The following is a 24,726-nucleotide window of genomic DNA, read 5'->3' as shown; positions in this document are numbered from 1 at the left end:
ACATGTTAATGTTAAAGGACATTTGTACCGCGCACTCACCACCGGAGTGGTCCCCTGGCGCTCTGGCATCTCTGAAAGATGAAGGGAGGATGAGTTTTACCAGGTTACTCACCGTAGTGACCACCTTACTCCTAGTCCATAGTCCCCTTTCCTTCATACTTATGGGACATCTCTCCGTCCAGTGGGACGGGACCAGGGCACTTTTATAAAAAGCATCCACATTTTTTTCAAAAATGTGTCCCTCCTCTCTTTCCTGCGCGGGGCTCGGCACGCGGCCGTAACCCCGCCTACCTTGGCTCCGCCCCGTGCATCACCCATCAGTCCTTTTCTATCGCAGGGTCAAGACCCATTAGCAATAACAGAAGAATCTTATTAGAGGGGACGGCGGGCGGGCGTATGGAGGAAAGGGGACTATGGACTAGGAGTAAGGTGGTCACTACGGTGAGTAACCTGGTAATACTCCTATGTCCCGTCCCCTTTCCTCCATACTTATGGGAGATTCCCAAGCACTCCGTACAGGAACTATGGGTGGATGGAAATACCCCTTACTGAAACGGGTTCTTCAGCACAACCTGAGCTCATATCGAGGCAGTAATGCTTAGAGAAAGCAGATGGGGAGGCCCAAGTAGCTGCTCTAGCGATGGACTCCCAGGGAACATACTTCTGAAAAGCAACCGCGGTTGCCTTGCCTCGCACCTGATGTGCATGGATACCTTTAGGAGGTTTCAGCTTTTGGACGGTGAAATATTCCGTGATACAGGCAGCAATCCATCTGGAAATGGATGCCTTAGACGCCGGCCTGCCCTGGGGTTTACCGAAGGTCCCAAACAGTTGGGAAGAGCTCCGAAGCTCGGCAGTCCTGTCCAGGTAGAACTTAAGAGCTTTTCGGACATCCAGGCAGTGTAGAACCCTTTCCGCCTCCGAGGCAGGGTTCGGAAAAAAGGCCGGAAGGGAAATCGACTGATTCAGATGGAATTCGGTCACTACCTTTGGTAGGAAAGCTGGGTTCGTCCGAAGGACTACCTTGTCCTTGTGAAAGACCAAGAAAGGATGCTCCACCAACAATGCCTGGAGCTCACTCGCTCTCCTCGTTGACGTAACGGCTACCAGAAAGGAAACTTTCCATGACACGTACTTGAGGTCAACCGTAGCCATTGGCTCAAAAGGTTTACGGCACAGCGCCGTCGGGACTACATTTAGGTCCCAAAGCGGGTGCAGACTACGAACCGGAGGGTAGAGGCGTGTCAAACCAGCAAAATGTCTCTTCACCACCGGGTTAGTTAACGAATAAGAACACCGGTCTGTAGAGAGGTAGGCGGAAATCGCAGAGAGATAAGTCCTGCAGGACACGACATGAACCCCTGACTCTGCTAGGGAGGAGACAAAGGACAGCACCGTGTCAATCGTCACCACCCTCGGGTCCAATTCTTTCTCCAAGCACCAATGACAGAACCTGAGCCATTTACTCTCGTATTGGGATCTGGTCGAGGGTTTCCTGGCTGCCTGGATAATGCGCATGTTATCCGCAGACAAATGCAAAGGCTCTAGAGCAGTGAACTCGGGCACCATGCCGCCAAGTTGAGCGATTGTGGGGAGGGGTGCCACATCTGCTGTTCCCCTAGGTGAAGAAGATCGGGAGTTACTGGTAACCTGATCGGCGGACACACCGACAGGTGTTGAAGTTCTGAGACCCAAAACCTGGCCGGCCACCATGGAGCTATCAGTAGAAGAGAACAGTTGACAGAACTCTTCAACTTCCAAATTGCTCGATGAACCAGAGGAAGAGGCGGGAAGACGTAAGCTCTCATGTTGTGCCATGGGATCTCAAGTGCGTCCCCCAGAGAGGAGGCTCCCAGCCCCCCTCTGGAGGTGTACTGAGGAAGCTTCTTGTTTACCGCTGTGGCGAAGAGGTCCACCTCCGGTGTGCCCCAACACGAGAAAATCCATTAGAGGATCTCCGCCTTCAACTCCCACTCGTAGCTGACCACTGTCCGCCGGCTGAGGGCATCCGCGGTGACATTCAGCTGGCCCGGGAAGTGCACTGCAAGCAGCAAGACCCCATGAAGCACAGCCTACTCCCAAATCTGGATGGACAGATCCACGAGAGGGGGAGACTTTGTTCCCCCTTGCTTATTTATGTAGTACATTGACACCGCATTGTCCGTTCTTATGCGGACCACCTTGTTGACAATGAGAGGTCTGAACGCCTTGAGCGCCAGAAAAATCACCATAAGCTCCAATTGATTTATGTGCGGGAGCTTGTCCTGAGGTGACCAGACGTCCGAGACCTGAAGAAGATCTAACGTCGCACCCCCCCCCGAAAGGGAGGAGTCTGTCATGATCGTCACCATGGGGGCTGGGTCCTGGAACCCCACGCCCACTGACCGGTTGCTGAGAGAAGACCACCTGTCCAGGTCCACTCTCATGGAATCCGGAATCATTATCCGTTTGGAATCCGGGTCCACACCCTGAAGCCAGGAACTCCGAAGAGCCATCTGGGTCCGTCTCATTTTGAGGCGAGCAAGAGGAAGAGCCAGTACACACAAGGCCATGAGGCCCAGAAGCCTCTGGAACCACCAGGCCGACATGCTCTCCGACTGCGTAAACATCTGACACGTGGCTAACAGATCCGCCATTCTGTCCCCGGTCAGATACACTCGGCAGTCTATCGTGTTCCAACGAAAACCCAGGAAAGTCAGGTCCTGTGAGACCGTCATGGAGGATTTCCGCCAGTTCACCGACAGCCCAAGATGGAACAGGAGCTGAAGGAGAGACTGGAGGTTGCCCGCTGCTGCCAACGGGCAAGGGCTGCGTAGGAGCCAGTCGTCCAAATAGGGATGCACATGGATACCCTGGAGATGAAGATGGGCCGCAATCACCGACATCATCTTTGTGAAGACACGCAGCGCCGAACTGAGGCCAAAAGGAAGCACCCGAAACTGGAAGTGCTCCTCTCCCAAAGAGAAACGGAGGTATCTCCTGTGTGGGTTCCAAATCAGGATATGCATGTACACGTCCTGAAGATCCACCAAGCTGAGCCAATCGCCCACCTGCAATGAGGAGCGAATCTGGCCGGGCGTGATCATCTTGAATTTCTCTTGGGGTAGGGAAAGATTGAACTGGGAAAGGTCGGATGGTGTGGAGGCCAGCCTGGTTGGGTTTGGGCAACGTAAACAGCCGGGAGTAGAAGCCCTCCCCTCGCTCCCCAAGGGGAACGGGTTCCACAGCTCTGAGGAGCAGAAGTTTCTGAACCTCGGCCTTGAGGGAGGGTGAGCCCGACAGCTGAAAAGGAGGGTTGAGGGGTGGGGTAGGGAGTAAAGGTAAGCGGAAGCCCCCTCGAGCGACTGACAAGACCCATCAGTCTTCTGTGATGGTCTGCCACGCCTCCCAATGAGACGCAATGCGTCCTCCCACCAGGGTCTCGTGCGAGCGCGGAAATCCCTCATTTGGCAGGTTTATCGGTGGCGGTGCCACCTGAACCTGATGAGGCTGAGGAGCGGGAGAAATACCGCGTACGCTGTTGTCTACGGCGTTTATTCCCTGCAGGTGTATCCACTCTGCGATTTTTGCGGTCGAGGAAGCCCCTAAAACCAGAGGACGGTCGACCTTGCGACAACGGCCTTTTAGCCTTGAAGGGAGCTTTAACCAGAACAGACAATGATTTGGCCGCCTGAGTGCTGTCTTTGGTATTGGTGAGCTCTACATCAGTAGAAGAGTGAAAAATCTCCTTACCATCAAATGGAAGGTCCAGAACCTTGTCTTGCACCTCCTTCGAGAACTTAGTGGCATGTAGCCATGCTTGCCGCGAGGTATCAACCCCTAGCATCAGACCCCGAGCCGAGGTGTCTACGTGATGAGCCGCAGCCTCCAGGAGATCCTGGGCCAAGACCCTGGCATCGGAAAGGCCTCCTCTGAAATCCTCCAGCTTCTCGACCGGAATGTGCTCCTCAAACTCCGACAGACCTCTCCACATCTGCATGTTAGCTCCCGCCAAAATCAATTCTGCATTGGCCTGCCTGAGCTGCAAGGCCGAATTGGCAAAGATTTTCCTCCCTAGGGAGTCCAGGAGCTTGTCCTCCTTTCCCAAGACCTGAATCGCCGTCGTGGAGGAGGAAGCTGCAGGTCTGGATTGCAACGTTGCCGCAGCCACCACTGTGGAGGAGGGAGGCGGACAAGACGACAAGGCCACTTCTTCCGAGGAATGTAGCCTGTACCTTGCGTCAATCTTTTTATTTACAAAAAGTCCTGAGTGTGGCTTTTCCCAAACTCTTTGGACCTCGGCCAGAACGTCCTTCTGCAAGAACAGGCCGGTACGCTCCAAAGGAGACAAGGTGAATGCCCCAGAAAGCACGCCCTCCTGCGGAGCAGGTGCCTCGGGCACCGGAACATCTAAGAAGCTGCTCATGTCCAGTACCCGGTCATGGAAAGCTCTGGTAGAGCGGGGCAGGTCCTTGTTGTCCTGATCGCCTTGAGGGTCATCTGACAGGCCCAGATCCTGCTAAGCCGTGTCAGGCACTGCCTTGTCCCACTGGGGACAATGGTGGCACAGGCGGAAGCGCAGGGGGAGGCACCATGGGCAAGGGAGGTGCCGGCGGAACCACCGTCGGAACTGGTGGAGCCGGAGGCACGGGTGGACATATCTCCTTGAAAAGCCCCTTGAAATATTCCCTCATGGGGTCGGTGCGCATAAGCACTTGAAATTTACCGAAAAAGGCGTCCTCAGGAGATTGTTTCGGAACCTGAGGAGGCCTCCCATGAGGTGGACAAATCCACGGACGTAACGGGGGAGGGTGCCACACCGGCCCCTCCGCTGACGTATCCACATAAATCAAGGGTGCCGCCCCCGCGGGCAACGAAACATTGTGCGGAAGAGGCATCCGGGCGTTCCAATCATAAACCGGCTGGTAAGGATGTGCACAAGGGACTTTAGGTTCACCCGAAGGACCGAACCCTACACCAGGGGCCGATGGCGTAGTTGTAGGGGTAGTACCTAAAATGGCCGCCGTGGTCGTGGCGGGAACAGCCGCCATTTTGTCCTCATCTGAGGGGAACTGCGGCACGTGAGGAAGTGAGGCAGGGGTCCCCGTTGATGGATCAGGGGTCTTAATTTTAGCCTTAATGTAAGGAACCTCGGCCGAGCCGGTACTATGAGGCCTGGAATGTTTCTGCGACATACCAACCGCCAACTGAGCCTTCGAAGGAAGAGCCTCGGCACTGCCGGTAAAAGAAGAAACTTTCTTGTTTGCCCCCTCAACAGATTTGGTGTCAACACAAGAGCGGGAACAGTGCGCTGTCACCGACAGGGCCTTGCTCAGCCCCTCAGAACTTTTGGCATCCTTAGCCTCTGTACGGGGGACCTCGGACCTAGGCCCGGTAGAAGCCTTATCGGCACGGGCCTCGAACATCCGTTCGGTAACCTCAAGCCCAGCCAAGACCTCGGGGCGTACCCCGGTTTTGTTTTTGAGGGAAGCCGAAAGCTCCGGTACCCCACGACTCAGTAGAACTGGGTCTACACACAGCCCCCACAGGAGGGGCCTCGGAGTGTACTCCGGTGATCACAGGCCCCTTACGGAGACCCTCGGAGAAAACTCCGGTAGAATTATTAGGCCCGACAGGCACCTCAGGGCGAACCCCGGTAACAGAGCGATCAACGCCCCTCCCTGCTCAAGAGGAACCCGGGAAGGTATCCCCCGGCCGGGGTGCTCTGAAAATTAAAGAACTTACTGGGCGTTTTTTCTTCTCGTCAAACGCCTGAAAATGAGAAGGAGGAGTCCGTCCGAACACCTCCTCCCACCGCTCCAACCGACGTTGAAGTGCCCGGACCGAAAGGGAGTTGCAGTAAAAACAGGAGTCCCAACGGTGTTCCGGACCCAAACACTCTAAACAAAGAGGATGGGGACCCGCCCTCGCGAAGCGACGGTGACACGATGAACAGTCTGGAAAATCTAGTTTAAAAGACATAGACAGACTAGTAAACGAACGCTAGCGAGAGCCAGAGAGGGAAAAAAGGGCAGAAAATCTTCCGAGGATGCAAGTGCGTCCGGCCCGATCGTGCGGAGAAAAGGACTGATGAGCGATGCGCGGGGCGGAGCCAAGGTGGGCGGGGTTACGGCCGCGTGCCGGGCCCCACGCAGGAAAGAGAGGAGGGACACATTTTTGAAAACAATGTGGATGCTTTTTACAAAAGTGCTCCGGTCCCGTCCAACAGGACGGAGAGATGTCCCATAAGTATGGAGGAAAGGGGACGGGACGTAGGAGTAAGTGGGAGGAAGCTGGAAAAGTGCAAGAAAGCAGTGATGTGATGTTGGCGGCCTCAGCCCGGTGGGTCAGTTGGCCGGGCCTGGGGTGTTTGCGGCCGGTAGTCGTTGTGTACTGTTGTGCGAGTCTGTGTGTTTTTTGTTTCATTGTAGCAATGTAGTAAAGTTTGTTGTAGGTTTGTGGTTATGTTTGGTTTGGAGTTTGAGAGGTGTATGCAGAGGGGGAAATTGTTAGTGGAATTGGTTAGTTGGCATCTCTATCCTGAATTGACATGTTGGGCTTGCGTAATTTCCCAGATGGGGTGTGGGAGCACCCCTGCGCCTCTGTCCTGATCTGGGCCCGTCCGGTATTCAAGGACCCTTTCACATCTCGCTCCCACTGTCCTCCCTTCCCACTCATACGGCTTGTGCACCTGCCAATGTCCACAACTCAGCTAGTGTGGTGATTGCCAATATCCCAACAATTCCACAACAGTGTGGTCCCTGGTAGCAACTAAGGGGCGAGTGAAGATGTTGGATGGGATTGGCTGGGGTTGTTGACTCCGTCTCCATGGGTGTCGCCTGTGATCCACTCTACCCGGCGTCACCCGTCCAGGTGCTGTGGGAGCTTCTCATTCAGTTCTGGGGGGCTGTCAGTGTCCTCTCCAGTTTAGTCATCCTTTTTCCTTTCTGTTTCAGTTTTCAGTTTGAGTTTGTGATGTTGAAGAGCCAGGTTTTTTGTAATTTTCAGAATTTTCGGTGATCTTTGGTTTTTCTTTCTTTGGGATGTTGTTCCAGATTTTTGCGGCTAAGTGGTAGGAGGTGCCTCCAAGTTTTTTCTTAAGGTATGGTTTTAGTACCAGGAGGATTTCGTTGCTTCACCTGAGGAGTCTTGTTGGCTTGTAGATTATTTTCTTTTGTAGGAATTCTGCTCCTTGTCCACTGATTGCCTTATGCGTTATGAGTTGCACTACTTGCACATAACTGTCCTATGATTAAAGCGGGCAGAACGGTTCTTTTGGTAGAAGTGGTTTTCATACTGACTACTATCCTTAGAAGGTAGTGAGGTGAGAGGTGGAGGCGGGATGTCCAGATGCCTGTGGTCTACACAAGAACATTCCCAAAATATTGAATAAAAAAACTATCCTATCAGAATAATCATGGATAGCTGAAAGCGGCCAAAATAGGAAAAATTATTTTAAAAAGTGTCAGTGCCAATTGGAGTTGACCATGGTGCCAGAAATCGTCAATTGTGAATAGGTGGTGAGCTGCAAATAGCTCCAATCTCAGAAAAATGAATATCAGGAGTCTTAAAAAGCCAGACATCCAAATTAGTGGCTCCAAAAATCAGACAAGTATAAAGGAGGGACTCCCCCACACCTGTCTGTAGGAAAGAGCGGCTCCAGTGCTTCTCTATGATTGGTCCGCCCAGCCTGTGTCTGCCTCACTTTATAGTATTGGAGCATCTTGCCCCACTTTCAGCAAGAGTAAGATGCTGCTTAGGTCATACCTCACTGTCTGCGTTTATCAGGAGCAAGTTGCTGCTTGGGCCATGCCACACTATCAGCATTTAGTAGAAGAATGTTGCTTGTTTATGTCCAAAGCAAGGTCGACAGTACATTGCCTCAACCTTCCACCCAGTTGCAAGCTGCTTTCTTACTGCACTACGGCTATTTCCCTCATATCCGGCTTTCCCAGAAACTAACTAACTAACTGAATAAGTTCTTGTATAGCACAACACTAACCCAAGGGTTACCTGAAGGTGCTGTTTGACACAATGTAAAAGATGATGCCTATGGAGTTTGTCAGACTCCACAACCAAAAGAAACAGTGTACAAAAATCACATTAAGATACATGAGAGAGTGGGGGGGGAAGAGGTCTTGCTCTCTCCAGGTTAAAATAAATCAAGTAGTCAGGTCTCTAAGGTAGAGGGAATTGCCACATTTTTGAGAATTCTCCAAACAATCGTCCCCCCAGACTAAGGGACAGGAGGATTTAATCCACCCTTGGATGAATCTTCTTACTCCAGTCGGTCATACTTTCTGGAGAGACCATCAGCATTTTGGTGATTACACCCCGACCTGTGTTCTATGGTAAAATCAAACCCCTGTAGGCTGATTGATCATCTTAACAATTTAGGATTTCCCCCCTTCATCCGCATTAACCATCTCAAGGGTTGGCGGTCTGTTTGAATTACAAAAGTAGATCCATACAAGTATGGTCTAAACTTCTTTAAAGACCACACAATGGCAAAACACTCACGTTCTATGGTTGCCCACCTTGTTTCAGGGTCCTTCAGTTTCCTACTGATGAAGCAGATTGGGTGTTCCCCGCCTTTCTCATTCAGCTGACTCAGAACTGTAACTATACCTGTATTGGAAGCATCAGTTTGTACAATAATTGATTGGTTGTAGTCAGGAACTCTCAAGACTGGAGCTTGACAATGGGCTTTCTTAAGTTCTTCAAATGCCTTAGTGCACTCCTGATTCCACCTGACATTCTTGGGGAATTTGGGTGAGATCATCACATTCAAGGGAGAAGCTATGGTCCCATAGTTCTCAATGAAGTTCCTATAGTGACCAGTGAGACCTAAAATGGCTTTCACTTGGGTTTGAGCAGTAGAGGTGGCACAGTCCTGTACAGCTTGTACCTTGCTAGGCAATGGCCTTATTTCACCTCCCCCTACCTCATGTCCAAGGTAGACCACTTTACACTGACCAATTTGACATTTACTTGCCTTTATGGTCAGATTGGCCTGCTCAAGAGCCTGCAATACATATCCTAAGTGGTCAATATGTACCTTCCAAGAAGGGATGAACACTGCAATGTCATCCAAGTATGCCATGCAGAATTCCTCCATCCCATTCAGAACATGATTTACCATCCTTTGGAATGTAGCAGGTGCATTCTTTAGTCCAAAAGGCATAACCTTAAACTGGTAGAGGCCTCCTGTGGTTAAAAATGCAGTTTTCTCCTTAGTATGGTCTGTCAGAGCTATTTGCCAATAGCCTGAGGTTGGGTCAAATGTACTGAGGTACTTGGCTGAACAAAGTGTGTCCACCAGCTCATCTGTCCTAGGTAAAGGATGGGCATCGGTCATGGTGACTGCATTAAGAGCACTGTAGTCCACACAGAATCTCAATTCCTTGGATCCTGCCTTTGGCACAAGTACAACTGGACTAGCCCATGGACTGGTAGAGGGCTCTATTACCCCAAGATCAAGCATCTTCTTGACCTCTTCCTTTATGTGGGTTCTAACATGGTCTGACATCCTGTAACCCCTGCTTTTGACAGGTAAACAGTCACCAGTGAGATTCTCATGCTGGCCCCAAGGGGTCAAGCCTGGTGTTAGTGAAAACAGAGGGGCAAACTGATTTAACAGAGCTTTGCACTCCTCCTGTTGTTCCAGTATCAGGCCAGAAGAGAGATTAACTCCTTCTGTCTTCCCATCTAAAGGTTGTCCCCTGAGGAGGTCAGGTAGAAGTTCTCTCCTCCTCCTCTTGAGCAGAGGCGAGAAGCAAAGATCCCAGTTCTGGTCTAGAGACATGGCCTTTAGGTGGTTGGTATGAAAGACCCTGAGGGCTGTTTGGAAAAGTTTGTATGCAGTACCCTCTGGGACCACTACACGCAACTAGGACTACAGGTGTAAGCAAAACCAACCTTTGGTATAAGTCTGTACCACAGTTTTTGGTAGCAAGCTGAGCAGCCAGGCTTATCTCAAGAGGGAATGTGTCATGCCTGCGCCATGGGCGCACACATTGGCAACCATCATGGACTATTTGTTATTCATTTATCTTCAGAATACTCTTGGAACAACCCCTATTCACACTTTGGTACTTAATTCCCATTTGCGTGACTTTGGTGCCTTCTTATATAACTCACCTAACTACATGTACCACAATGCACCTTGCTACAGCTATCAATTCCTGGCCATTACCATTCGTCAGCATTGGAACCACAATCCCCAGAAGCCCTAGGGATCAGTGCTGCTTCCACCATCTCAGGACCAGAGAGGGAGGAGGCAGATTGTATTCAGGTGTGCTGCTCCAGGTGCTGCCAATTAGCCTGCCTCAGTACAGGGCAGGGCTGTATTTAAGCAACTGCCTGCAGGAGCTCAGTCTCTTGCATCAAGAGTCCTCCCAGTCCCTTTTTGCCTTTTTACTCGAATGTGTATCCTGTTCCTGCTGCTGCATTTTCCTGCTTTTGTTCCAGTGCTCTTTCTGGGCTCGCTGCCTTGCAGCCTGCAACACCCTGCTGCCTACAGCCCTAGCCTTTTGGGCTCCCTGCCTCACAGCCCTGCTCCTCTGGGCTTCCTGCCTTGCAGCCTGCTACACCCTGCTGCCTACAGCCCTAGCCTTTTGGGCTCCCTGCCTCACAGCCTTGCTCCTCTGGGCTTCCTGCCTTGCAGCCTGTTACACCCCGTTGCCTACAGCCATAGCCTTCTGGGCACCCTGCCTTGCTGCCCTGCTGCTCTGCTCCGCTGGGCTCCCTGCCTTGCAGCCTGCTACTCTCTTCTGCTTTCAGCACTGACCCTCTGGTCTCTCTGCCTCTACGCCCTGTTCCTTTGGGTTCGCTCCTTGCTGCCCTACTCCTCTGGGCTCTGTCTGCCACCTACTACAGCTCTCAGTCCTGCTCCTCTGGACTCTCTGCCTAGCAGCCTACTTCAGTCCTCTGCAATCCACTACAGTTTTTCTGTACCTTGTACCATTTGGTACTGCAGCCCTGCTTCCTTGTTTGCAGCCCCCCTCTTTCCTGGCTGCTGCTTCCTTGCTCTCTTCCTTGTTGGCATCCCCTTGCTCTTGATCCCTGTCCTTCTCTTCCTTGACTCATCTGTCCTCCCCTTTAGTTTACCCATTTCTATTGTACTGTTTCTTCCTTCATTCCCTTCTGCTAGATTTCTCTTAGACTTCCTTGTCCTTGGTTATTTCTGTTCTTGTCTCTCTTGTGTCTTATGTTAATCCTTTGTACAGAGCTTGACTGTTGCTTTCTGGCAGGCCACCTCTGCCCCTTCCCTTGTCGCGTTTTCTGTTTAACAGACACCCACTGCTGTTGTTCCCAGCCATGAGCAGACAGAGTGGGCCTCTGTAATAGCAAACTGTGCAGAAGGCTAGAGTTTTTCCTAAGGTCTGTGGAACACTCTTTTTCCATATCTGCATACACCCCAAGAGGGAATCCAGTTTGTATCTTTGTATTTCCTGCCCCTTTCTGTTCATAACTACAGTTGCCTACATTTCTTTCTTGATGAGTTTCCTGCTGTGTGTGTACTTATCTGTCACCTTACATCAGCACAGCCACCCAAACCCTACCTGGGGGCCCTGTCCCACTCTTAACAGAGTGCCATCCTTGACAGAATGTGAGCTTGTAAGGGTGTTACACAAAGGTCTACAATAGCAAGTATTCAGATAGACACTTGTTCTCATGGTTTCTTGGTAAAACAATTATTCATTAATTACACAATCCTTTAGAAAGCATTCACTAAAGGAGGCAACCAATATCGCACAAAAAGTATACTACAATACAGATTACTAAGCAGTTGAGCTTCCTTGAAGAAAGAGCAAAAAGGCATAAGATGATAAAACGAATATTACAATTACTCTAAAACAGTGCAAATAGTTTGAGTTCACCAGAGGAGTTGACTCAATGCAATAGGTAGGCCAAAGTCAATGAACTAGTGTCTTGTATAAGTAAAAACGGTTCTGGTATTTAAAACGGAAAAGTATTTGCCACGGTTCTTAGAAGTAGTTCACGAAATAAAGGTTTGTATGTCGGGTCACAAGCTGACTAGGCCTGCAAGTTGCCAAAGTTGTATGCACTTTCGCAGTGAGAGGTAAGTTCTCTCGGTCGGGTTTTCAAAGGACCTTTATATTGAAGAAAAATATTCAGCTGAATACTTCTGTTCCTGGCAGTTCCTGCAGATCTCGCTGTTCTAAGCCTCAGTTTTGGGGACAAGAGAGGATGTTCTTGTTGCTGTTCTTCAAGCACACAAGCTGGTGTCCTTCTTCCTGGTTAATCCTAACCAGCTCAGAGAATGGTATCCAGGTGGCTTACGAGTTGATTGGTCCTACCAACACAAAGGAAGAAGTCGTCCTTGAAGGGGCTTCTCGGTCTAGGTGAACTTGGCGATTCGGACCAGCAGCAGGGCTCCATCGGGCAAACCAATGGTCCAGTAGTTGCAACAGCCGCCCCCTTTCAGCTCGTCTTCGGTTCTTTTGTTCCAGTGGTCGACTCTGCCTTTCAGTCCAAGAGACTCGCCTTTTAAACAGTTTTCTCCCATTCCAGCCTAGCTGCCACTCACCCAGCAGGTGGCTGTCCTTGCCGGACAGTCAGCCAGCCAATCACTCCAGAGTGCATTTGGGTCTCCTAGGAGACTAAGCACAGGGAGTTTCGGGCACCTCCCTCACTTCCTGTCCACCCCAGACACTCGGGCACCAGAGACAGTCTTCAGAAATGGCAAAAAATAAAGACTGGGACCTATTTAAACAAAGGTGGCTCAGGCGCCATCTTAAAAAACATTGCTCCCGTGATTTTTAGCTACCGGTGTTCACGGTCGGGAAAAATCATGGTAGTTGGTTGCAAAACCACTGCCACCAGCCATTTCGATAGGAACGGATAGCATTTCACTGCTACATGAGGGGATACTAGGTAACCCCTCCAGCACTCTATTGTAAGATAGTGTGTGCTGGGTCTAGGAATTTAAAAAGACTAGTAAAGCCAATTTAACTTTACATTCTCGGGGTAACAGTAGTTTATCCCAGAGAAGGTATTTAAACCTTGGTTCAGCCTAGAAAGGCTTCTCTGTGTCACTGCACTGAGGGTGCTGGGTAACACACATGAAAAGATGATGCCTATGGAGTTGTCTTAAAACACCATAATCAAAGAACTCAAGAGTAAAATGCACATCAAAATAGATGAGTGAGTGAGGAAAAAAGGCTCCCACTCTCTCCAGGAAAAAAAATCAATTCCTCAAAATCCAGCAAAGTTGCTGGGGGTCTCTAACGTGAAGGGAATTAGCACATTTTTGAGAATTCTCCCTAACAAGGGCCTCCTTAGGATTGCCTAAATCCACCAAATAATTGACCTCTCCAAGTTTTCCCACAACCTTGAAGGGTCCAATCCATTTGTCCTGTAAGGCCCTCTGCCATGTAGGTACCATAACTAGAACTAGCTGGTCTTGAGTAAACTCAGCCATGTTGGCCTCCTGGTTGGTCATGCAAATGCTTCACCAGAGCCTGACCTGCTTTCAAGTTATCAGAAGCTTCTGTCATCATGTGTGTCATTCTCCTTCGGAGACCTAACATGTAGTCAGTGACTCTCACTGGCTTGTGGGAAGGAGCACTCTCCAACCCCTCCCTGATGTGGGCCAATGGACCTCTAAATGGATGACCACAGAGAAGCTCAAAGGGGCTGAAGCCAACCCCTTCTTGAGGGACTTCTCTATAAGCAAAGAGAAGGAATGGCAGTAGAAGGTCCCACTTTCTTCTAAGGGGTTCTTCTAAAGCACCTATCATGCTCCTCATAGTTCTATTAAACCTCTCCACCAACCCATTGGTTTGGGGATGGTAGGCTGTTGAGAACTTGTAGGTCACTCCATTTTTTCCACATGGCTTGCATGCAGTGGCACACAAAATTGGTTCCCCGGTCCGAGATAACCTCCTTAGGAAAACCTTCTCTGGTACAAATACCAAGTAGGGCCTTAGCCACTGCCTGAGCAGTGCCAGTCCTCATAGGTATGGCTTCAGGATACCTGGTAGCATGGTCTACCACAACCAATATAAATTGGTTGCCTGAAGATGTGGGAGGGTGTAAGGGACCAACAATGTCGATTCCTACCCTCTCAAAAGGGACTCCGACCGCTGGGAGAGGCACCAATGGTGCCACATACTTGGCTCCACTTTTGCTAGATGTCTGACAAAGGCGACAGCTTCTACAGAATGTATCTACATCAGACCCTATCTTAGGCCAGTAGAAATACAGAGAAATCCTTTCCTTGGTCTTCTTACAACTTAAGTGACCAGCTAAAGAAATCTCATGGACTAACTGTAGAAACTGAGGTCTCGCCTCCTGAGGCACTAAAAGTCTTCTGTAGTTCCCCAGGGTAGACTCAATAGGTTTACTGTAGAGGAGACCATCCTCCCATTTCAAGCTGTGCTTCCCTGGCTCTTGCCCTTCCAGCTGGGAAGCTACTTGTTGGAGAGGTCCTTCAAGAGTAGGACACTCTCTTTGACCTCTGCTGAAGTCTGCCCTACAGGGGCCACCTTCTGCAAGCAAAGTCTGCAGCTCAGGGTGGTCTTTAGGATCCAGATCTCCAACAGGGGGGAGGTCTTCTACTGGCTCTGTGTCATCAGTAGCTGATTCACCATCTTCTGGTTGAACCTCACACTCGGCCTCAGCTGGTGGAGGAGTCACAGGTGTGACTTGGGACTGTCCTCTCGGAATGTCCTGGTTTTGTGCACAGGGGTGCTTCTCTTCTTGTTTCCTGAGACCCTGGGTTTCCCCTTTGTCTGTTCTTTCCTGGAAGTAGATGTTTGTCCTTCCTGTGGACTGGGTGTTATAGGTTCCACTGTAACAGCCCACTGAGAGTCATCCAAAGTGAGCTCTCTGGCCTTCTTTGTCTGGTCATGCTTCCTTTTACTGGGAGGCCTGGGGGTGCTTGATACAAATCCAAGAGTTTTTAAGTCATTCCCCAGCAGGACTCTCCCAGGCACCTCACTTTGTACATTGACGGGTATTCCCATAGTCCTATTGCTGCACTGGATGAGAGCTGGTAGTATTGGAACTATCTGGAGAGGGCCTCCAGCAAGAATAGTGGGGCCTTTAGGTGCCTTAGCAACATCCTCAGGTTTGAAAAAGGTTTCATCCACTACTGTGATGCTGGCCCCAGTCTCTCTAATGGCAGGGGTTTCCTGACCATTCACAAGTACACTGTCCTTGTAATATTCTTTGGTGTTATCTGGAATAGAGTAATACACATCTACATACTGCTGTTCCCATAGACCCAGGGACACTAAAGAAACACTGGCTGAGACTCCAATGGGATCTTCAGCCAAAAGATGAACGTTTCCATGTGTACTTCTCCCTCAGGGAGAAAGGCCAATGAGGCAGTGTGGACCCCTGAAGGTTTACCCTTGCATCTGAGATCCCCTTTCACATGGTCAGTAGACCCACAAGCATAACATTTACCAAATGTTTTCTGGAATAGGGGTTTCTGCTGATCTTCCTCTGGTTTGGCACCTGAGGTTTCACTAGACTGACCTGGTTTCCCATGCTATTTACCCTTCTTATGTTTGTGGCCCTCTTTTGGATGGGAGGTTTTAGAATTATCTTTGTCATCTTTCTTGTGCTGCTTCCCCCTCATCCTTTTTGTGAGTGGCCCCAGAATCCTTGTGAGCGGCCCTGTTGGGAACCCACAGTCAGCAGCTTGTGCTAGCTTCTTGGGATCAATCTATTTTGAGTCAGCCAAGTGCTGTCTCAGCTCAGGAGAGCATGCATCAAAAATAGATTCCAACAAAAACAGATTTCCCATTCCTTCAAAAGTAGTTAATCTGTAGCCCTTAACCAAACCATCTAAGTTTTTCAAACATTCACACACCCAGGTAGCCCAACGGGTACCAGCAGTCTTTTTGAGGGTCCTAAACCTCTTAAGGTACTGGGAAGGAGTTTTCCCAAATCTAGCTATCAAAGCTAGCTTCACATTTTCATACTCCAATCTTTCAAGTTCCCCCACCTCAATTACAGCATCAATTGCAACCTGAGGGAGCCTAGACAAAAGCCAACCAATCAACTGATTCCCTGAGTAACACCGAATCCCATAGTTATATTCAAAAGCACCCAACCAATCAAAAATATCAAGTGTCACATCATACATACTCCATGCTTCTTTAGGCATGCAAGGTCTCTTTGGACTGGAAGACCTACAAGACTCTGGGATAGAAACATTTTCAAGAGGCAATTTCTTCATTTCAAGAGCATGCTGCATTTCCATTTCCCTTAGTTTGATGTCCTGATGTTTGGTTTCAGCTTGTATTTGTAACCTTTTGAATTCTAACTCAAGTCTCATTTTCTCAAGAGACACACATTCTGGACTCAGTGCTGGACCTTGTGGGGTCCCATTGGCTAAAGGTTGAGGCAAAAGGGCCTGTTGAGGAAAAGAGGGGCTCTCTTCCTCCTCTAAGCCATTAAAGTTAGACTCTGAATTATCATCCCCAATATCATTTTCCACATTTCCTGGGTTACTAGGTGTGACAGGCCTACTACCCAGACTTTGATGATTCAACAATCTTGCAATTAATTCATTTTTCTTTCGTTTAACAGGGAGACTCCTGGCCTCACACATTGCTTTCAGTTGTTCTACTGTTGAAATGACCAGGCCTTCCTGACTGAAGTTATCCATATTTGGCATGCTACAATTGCTATTCTATTGGAGTTTAGCACATTCTTAGTGTAACAACTCTACAATAGATCCTCACCGCCTGCCACCAGTGTTAGGCACGATTGTATGCAGTACCCTGTGGGTGCACTACAACAACCCTGACCACCTGGCAATAGGAACCCAACCTTTGGTATAAGTCTGTACTACACAAGTTGGTAGCGTGTTGAGCAGCCAGGCTTATCTCAAGAGAAGTCAATGTGAGCTTTAGGGGAGTTACAGAGATTCACAGTGACAAGTATTCAAATAAACTCTTACACACAAGGTTTCTTGGGTAAACAATTATTTATCAACCAGTCACTTAGAATAAGCCTTCTTCAGAAGGGAGCAATATAAAAGCACACACAAATACATTCCAAAAAATAAAATACACACTCTTAGTTATCTAAATCAGCAAATACCCATTTGGGATGACACACAGGCACTACCTACATCTACACCCAATAGCTAGGGTGCTGTTGGCATTCATACATCACTGTTGCATTTAGAATATATTTGGGAGTAGTGTTAAAGAGAAGAGAGTTCAGAATAAAACAAGTATCCACACAGTTATTCTTAAGTAGGTAAGTACTTTCAATACAACCCCCTAATGGAAAGTCAGTCCACACTTTCCTGGAAGAAAAGTAAAACACATAAGCAGAAGAGAGAAGAGTCATTCAGGGAGACTAGGCCAGCCAATGCTAAGTTTAGCAAAAGTCAAGGTGAACTGAAGCACTTCTTGCAGGTAAGTAGAACGTCTTTCCCAATGTTTAAAAAGTCTTTGTAGAATAGAAGAAATCAAAGTAGGGCCACAAGCTGATTAGGCTTGTGGAGTACAGAAGCTGTAAGCAACTCTACACATGCAACCAAGCAAGTCTCCAACGAGGACAAGTGGCTACACAACAAGAGGTAAGTTCTCTTAGACTGTACAGTACCTTTAGGTTGAAGAAAAAGTGCAGCAGATGACATCTGTTCCTGTGCAGCTCTGCAGATCTCGCTGTTCCTGGGGACAAGAGGGAGGACTTCTGGCGACTCATGCACTGCAATGGGACGGTCACCGCTTGCAACTGGCAAACTTCAAACAAGTGGCACTTCGGTGTTTCAGCTCCTCGCGTCTACCGCAAATAGCAACACCGCGGTTCCTGGCTGTTGAGATGGGCTTTCCTTGTGTCTGAGGTCCCGCACTCTGTTGAGGGGGCCCAGGCTCGGTCAATTCTGCTTCCTGGGAGTCCGGAGGATCTTCCTGTAGCTCTTGGCCAGCTTAAAAGCAACACACACAAACTGGTGTTCCTCGCCCTGGCTATCCGGTTCCAGCAGCTACTGCAGTGGATACTCTACCAGCTTTGAGAAGATGTCCAGGTGGCTTACTTTGGAGTTGATTGGTCCCACCAACTCAAAGGGAGAAGTCGTCCTTGCAGGGGCTTCTCAGTCGATACAAATTTGGAGTTTCAGCACAGCGGCAGGGCTTCACTGGGCAAACCAATGGTCCAGGAGTTGCAGCAGGTGTCCTCTTCAAGTTCTTCTTTGGATTCCTTCGTCCAGTGGTTGACTATGCCTTCCAAGCCAAAAAGCCTCGCCTTTTATGCAACTTGCTCCCATTCATTCCAGCCTAGCTGTCTGTCAACCAGCAGGGTGGTTGTCCTTGCCAGACAGCCAGCCAATCGCCTAAAAGTGCATTCCTGTCTCCTAGGAGACTAAGCACAGGGAGTTTCGGGAACCTCCCTTGCTTCCTGCCCCGCCAGACACCCTGGAGCCAGAGACGGGCTTCACTTGTGAATCCCTCCAAAGGCAAAATGAACAAAGGGACCAAACCTGGTTTGGCGCGCAGAGTAAATCTCAAGGACCTTTTTCACAAAGAAATGGCGAAAAAAGAAGACCGGGCCATTTTGACAAAAATGGCACCCATGGGTGCTTTTACCGTGGCTGTGAATGATGCCCGCTGTAAAATCCCATAATGCTAGTAAAAAGTAAACCACTGCCACCAACCATTCAATGAGGAAAGGGTAACATAAAAATGTTACATGAGAAGCTAGACAAAAGGGATACTAAGTAACCCCTTCAGCACCCTATTGTAAGATAGTGTGTGTGTGTTGGTCTAGAAAGTTACAAATGTAAGTGTTTGTATTTTGTTTATTTGTAAAGCGCACCTGGCCCAAAGGCATCTGGGCACATATCTTAGGTTACAGTTATACATTACAGAAAGAGTACATGGAAAGATAACAGTGAAAGTGCAAATAATTAAATGCTGAGCATGAGGTACAGTAAATGAGTAAGTGGTCAATGTACAGTCAGTGTTACAGTTACGCATTTATAAAGGAGTACAAAGTGCAATAGCAGTGAGGAGTGAGATACTTGGCATGAAATAAACTAGAATAAACAATGATAGGATAGGATATGATAGGTTATTTATAATGTGCTTAATACCCAGAGGTTTCTAAGCGCGGACCCAGGGATCGAACCTGTGGTGCTCCGTGTTGTCTTGCTTCCAAGGCGAGCATGTTGCCACTGAGCTATCCTCTTGGGGCTGCCCCTAATGGACTAAGTACAATCAAAGGTTGTAGAAGTACAAGCAGGTAATTTACAGAAAAGTAGTCACAGTGCATGTTGGCCAAAGGTAGTATCAGGGAGTTGAGTTTTAGGATGCCACAATTTGGCTTTGCTCTTGGAAGGATTGAAAGGAAGGTTCAGCTCTAAGCAGTTAGGCAAGAGTTCTCTCTTTAATGTGCGTGGGTTCTAGAATGTGATGGGAGAAACCTAGCTCAGAGTGTTAGCAATGTCCACAGCATTGGGGTCGTTTGGGTCTTGGAAGCCCAGGTTAAAATCACCAAGTAGGATAGTTTGCGATTTAGTCTTACAGGTCTCCACCAGTAAGGTCATAATGTCGCCAGCAAAGGTGGTGACAGGTCCTGGCGGCCTATAGATGAGGTGTAGGGTGGCAGTTTGGTTGGGAGAAATGGAGAGCTTGACTGAGAGTAGCTCTGCCGATGGAAACTGAAGATTCGGAAAAGCTCCGAGGCCGAGTAAGCTTTTGTGGATAAAGGCGACACTGCCACTTTTTGATTGATTGGTGTTGCGGTAACATCTAATGATAGAGTAGCCAGTGGGTATGGCGAGGGATAGCAGAGGTCCAGAGGCTGCATGTAGCCAAGTCTCTGATATGGCCAGGAAGTCAAGATCTTGAGTGGTGATAAGGTCTGCTTTTTCCAGGGAATGGGCAGGAAGGGACCTGGCGTTGACCAAGGCACCCCTAATCAGCGTGTCTTTGGGAATGTGGTCGGGAGAGGGCAAGGGAGGGGATATGGTAGGACCAGGGTGACGCTGACTGTGTGATGGAGATTTCGTGGTCATAGCTGGGCTTCTGCGGGTGGTGACCAGTACGAAGGAATCTGGATCCCAGTCTGGTGTTCCTTAAGTGCAAGGCACAAGGTTGGTTAGGTGTAGGTTTTGAGGCAGTGTTCTAACCAGAGGGCGGGGGAGTTTAAGTAGGGGTTGGTATGAGACGGTGTGGTGATGGGCAGTGTGTTAGTGTTGGGGTACCTTCCCGAGGTGCGGGCATGTGTGGGGGCTCTCTGGCGTAGTGAGCAGTTGAGGTTAGAATGGCTACCTGAGTTCGCCATCATGAAGATAGTGGGTGTCTCATGGGGGGTGGACTGAGGTGATGGAGCACTGTGGCTGTAGGTGGAAGGCCAGGCCAAGGATGTTAACAGTATGACTAACATGTGTGCATGCTGTGATCCATGGTGTAGGTGCATAGTGACCAGTCATGTGGCAAGAGAATAAGCATCAGGGAGCGCAATACAGGGCAGAAAGTTTGTGGTGAGGGAATGCAAACAGAACGTGCGACGAGTGGAGGAGAAGAGGTTCTCCAATGGTCGGAATGTGAATATAAGCAAATAATGCTACACTAGGAGTAATTGGTAGACATGAGGACAGGTGTTGTAGTGGTGAACTCGAACCTAGTCGCAATAAGTTAGCAGTGGGCAGCTACGTTTAGTCGCAGTAGGATACTGGTATCAGTCAGGTCTGGCAGGTCGAAATATTAATGAGACAACAGGGCAAGTATGGTAGTGAAAGACTAGCAACCAGACGCGATATGGAGGCATGGGCTAGCTAGGTCTAACAGCAGTAGCAAGGGAGTAGCAGTCCGCTATGTAAAAACAACATAAAGCGGAGGCAACAAGGCAGATGAGGTAGTTGAGGGCTAGCAGCGAGTCGCAATAGGTAGTGGCTGCAGGCAGAGTCTATTCACTTTAGCAAGCAGGTACTATAGGTTTAGTATTACAGAGGCGCCAAAGGCAGCAATTGTGAGACAGTTAACTAGTTAATTATAAACGTATAAAGTAACGAAATGCAGAGTAGCAGCAGGGCTAGATCAGAGCATAATTATACAAGTATGATGCAACGAAATGCAGAGTAGCAGCAGGGCTAGATCAGAGCATAATTATACAAGTATGATGCAACGAAATGCAGAGTGGCAGCAGGGCTAGATCAGAGCATAATTATACAAGTATGATGCAACGAAATGCAGAGTGGCAGCAGGGCTAGATCAGAGAGTAATTATACAAGTATGATGCAACGAAATGCAGAGTGGCAGCAGGGCTAGATCAGAGAGTAATTATACAAGTATGATGCAACGAAATGCAGAGTAGCAGCAGGGCTAGATCAGAGCATAATTATACAAGTATGATGCAACGAAATGCAGAGTAGCAGCAGGGCTAGATCAGAGCATAATTATACAAGTATGATGCAACGAAATGCAGAGTGGCAGCAGGGCTAGATCAGAGCATAATTATACAAGTATGATGCAACGAAATGCAGAGTGGCAGCAGGGCTAGATCAGAGAGTAATTATAAACGTATAATGCAACAAATGCAGAGTAGCAGCAGGGCTAAATTAGAGCATAGTTATTACAAGTATGATGCAACGAAATGCAGAGTATCGGGGTTAAAGCACAGCATAACAGAGCATGTCGTACTTGTCATGGTACAGAAAATATGTAATCAAATCAATACATTAAAAGTATTGCACAGGGCATCGCACTGGTGAAGCACGCTGTAGCTGCTGGATATGATGGTAGGGCGGTAAGGAAATGCAAAAGTTATTCCGCTCAAGGGTTCGATTACTGTGGGGAAAGGCAATACATTGGCAAGTTGATGCACAGAGGTGCGAGCGAAGACAGATCTCATTATTGAGTAGTAGAGCAGTACAACTCAACTACGGAGCGATAAGACCCTGTAGGGAAGAACGCGTATGGCATTTGTCAATCATTGCATGCTCGGACAAATGCTAAATCAGTGAAGTACGTGAACGCACAGCTCAAGCAGTACATACATTAAAGGCCGACCGTGCGTGATGTGCAGAATGATGCAGGACCAGGTGAAGTCTAGTAGCAATCGTGCCACTGGCTGTGGCTCGATCATAAAGGAGGGAGGTTAATGATGCAGGTAGGCGGAGTCGAAGAGGCCATGACACTAGGAGGGTGCAGAGGGAACCCAAGGGAAGTGAAACCAAGACAAGGAAGCCTTAGTTCAGGACGCTTACCGGGTGTTGAATACCCGTATTCAAGTGGGAATGGCATGGCTAATCTGGAGGCAGAGATGCAGCAATCTTGGCCCTGGGCTCTACGGGCTCCGGACAGGAGTTGTACCTTATTGTGTATGGTCCGGCGTTCGCCTGCCGGCTGGGAATAGACTCAAAAGCACAGCTGTTATCCAATCACGTCGTAGTGCAGATCCTGGGGGAAGTTGGGACCAGGCTGGAAAAGAGTAGTGGCGAGCGGGCATTTTAAACTGGCTAGGCCTCTTGGCAATCAATGGTGGCCTAAAAAAAAAAATCAAGTCCTCAAAATCCAGCAAAGTTGCTGGGGGTCTCTAAGGTAGAGGGAATTAGCACATTTCTGAGAATTCTCCCCAACAGAACCCCTATGCCAACATGATGTGCCATGTTAAGAAATTGTTGCACATTTAAACATTCCTTTTTTCAGCAGCCCCAGACTTTGTTCATGGTTTTTTTTTTTTTACTATCACCAACTGAGTACTTGGGCCTCCTTCTCTTTCTCTCTTTCTTTTGATTCTTTCTACTGTCCTCTTTCATTCTATATATTGTTTTGCCATATTTTTTGTGTTTTTGTTCCTGCTGTTCATTGTATATGTAAAATGTGCACTTTTCAATTCTCTGGTGACCATAAAAATGGAGGGGCAGATGACAGCTTTGATACCTCGGGTTGAGTCTGGGTAATTTTTTGTATTTTTTTATTCTTTCTTTATTGGTTTTAGAAAAATAAAGGAGAGGCAAACAGTAATCAAAGAAAATTGTACATCTTCCAGAGGTACATGTCAGACAAATGCAAAATAAGACGCTATTGGAATCACTTAATCTTGTGACAGTTCCATTTGCCTGGGTATGTCTCTTACACTGTTCGCCTCAACCCCCTCCCGCGCCCCTCCCCCACTTGGAGTAATGTACATCGCAGGTATGATCATTTAACAGAAACACTGGGAGCGCATAATTAACACAGTGCAACATCTACCTGGGTAATTTTAAGCTTTTTCCTAGAATTTGTTTCATTGACAATTACCATCGACTGGGTATACAAAATATTTGTTTTATTTGTTTTTTGTTTTGTTTTATTCGTATTTATATAGCACACAACAGCCCAAGGACATTGTTACAGTACAGAGCTTAGTTACATGGTCATTAGCAATACACAGGTTGCAATATAGTAACATAGTCATTAGCAGTATATATACAGGTTACAATATTGTTATATTACATTTGTGTTATATTACAATATACATGGCAGAACTGGAGGAGGCAGTCCTCCACTTGCTAGTTGATGAGAGTGGCCTTGAGGTTGTTGCGGAAGACAGAGATGGAAGTTCAGCTCTAAGGGTGGCAGGGAGTGAGTTCCAGAGTTTCGGTGCAATATAGGAGAAGCCGAGACCTCCTGCTGTGGCTCTCTTTATGCGTGGTATGTGTAGCTGGTTGGTGTACTGAGCTCTGGTGTGGCGAGTGGATGTGGTCCTTGATATTGCTTCAGATAGGTATGCTGGAGCGGTTTTGTTGATGCATCTGTGAGTGTTGGTGAGGATTTTCAGAGTAATACGGTCTTTGACCTGGAGCCATCGGGCTTCACGTCTGGCGTGGAATATATGGTCTTCTAGGGATGCTCATGGTGGCTCTGAGGGCATTGTTTTGTGTGGTTTGCAGTCTGTGAATGTTTTTGGCGGAGGTGCCAGTTAGGAGGACGTTGCAATAATAGAGTTTGGCTCATATAGTTGCTCTAGCTATGGCCAAGCGGTTGGGGGTGGATAAGTAGGGTTTAATGGCATTGATAGGTTTGGTGCTGAACGCTGATGCAGAGGCTTTGGCGCTGACTTGTTTGTTCATCGATGGATTTGCATCAATGTGAACACCTAGAGTCTTGACTGAGGACGATACGGAGATGGTTGAGTTGTCTATGTTGAAGTTGTTGTATTGGGGGCTTAGTTTCGATAATGTGTTTGTCTGGCCCAGGATGAGAATTTCAGTCTTCTCCCCGTTAAGACAGAGGCCATTGATTGCCATCCAAACTTGGATAGTGGCATAGATGTTGTGAAGGGCCATGGCGTCTTGGTGAAGAGTCCAGGTAGGGGTAAAAGTACTTTAGTGTCATTTGCATAGTTTGTATATGTAACACCCATGGAGTCAAGTAGGTCGAAGAGGGGTTTTGTGAAGAGGTTATAGAGGGTGGGGGCTGTACAAGATCCTTGGGGACACCACAGTTTATAGTGGTAGGATCTGCGTTAGCTGTGTCGGAGTAGTCCTTCATGGCTGTTTCTTCAAGAAATGAAGTGATCCAGGATGCTGCTTGATTAGAGAAATGGGCTGCATGGGTGAGGTGGGTGGTGAGTGTTTGGTGATCTACCAGGTCAAAAGCAGCTGATAGATCGAGATATCAACGCTAATTTCTGTACTTTATGCAAAGGCAAATTCCTACTTATGTTGAAATTGGCAGATGGCTTGTAGCCAACTGCTTTGATAATGTGGCAATAGGCCTCTTGATCATGTGTTATATCTGGTGCGTGCATGAACTCCTTCATATA

At 48.4% G+C, this 24,726-nt stretch overlaps 1 protein-coding gene across 2 annotated transcripts in view; it reads left to right on the top strand.

Annotated features, from left to right (window-relative positions):
- LOC138526941 (cholesterol 24-hydroxylase-like) overlaps window positions 1-24,726 on the top strand; it is a 291,000-nt gene that overhangs the window by 62,074 nt on the left and 204,200 nt on the right. The gene's annotated exons all lie outside the window — the stretch shown is intronic.

This window comes from Ambystoma mexicanum, chromosome 14, assembly GCF_040938575.1.
Source record: "Ambystoma mexicanum isolate Mex_15411 chromosome 14, UKY_AmexF1_1, whole genome shotgun sequence".
In the NCBI taxonomy this organism is placed as follows: Eukaryota; Metazoa; Chordata; class Amphibia; order Caudata; family Ambystomatidae; genus Ambystoma; species Ambystoma mexicanum.
The sequence above is the reverse complement of the archived record's forward strand: the minus strand, read 5'-3'. Positions and strand labels throughout refer to the sequence as shown.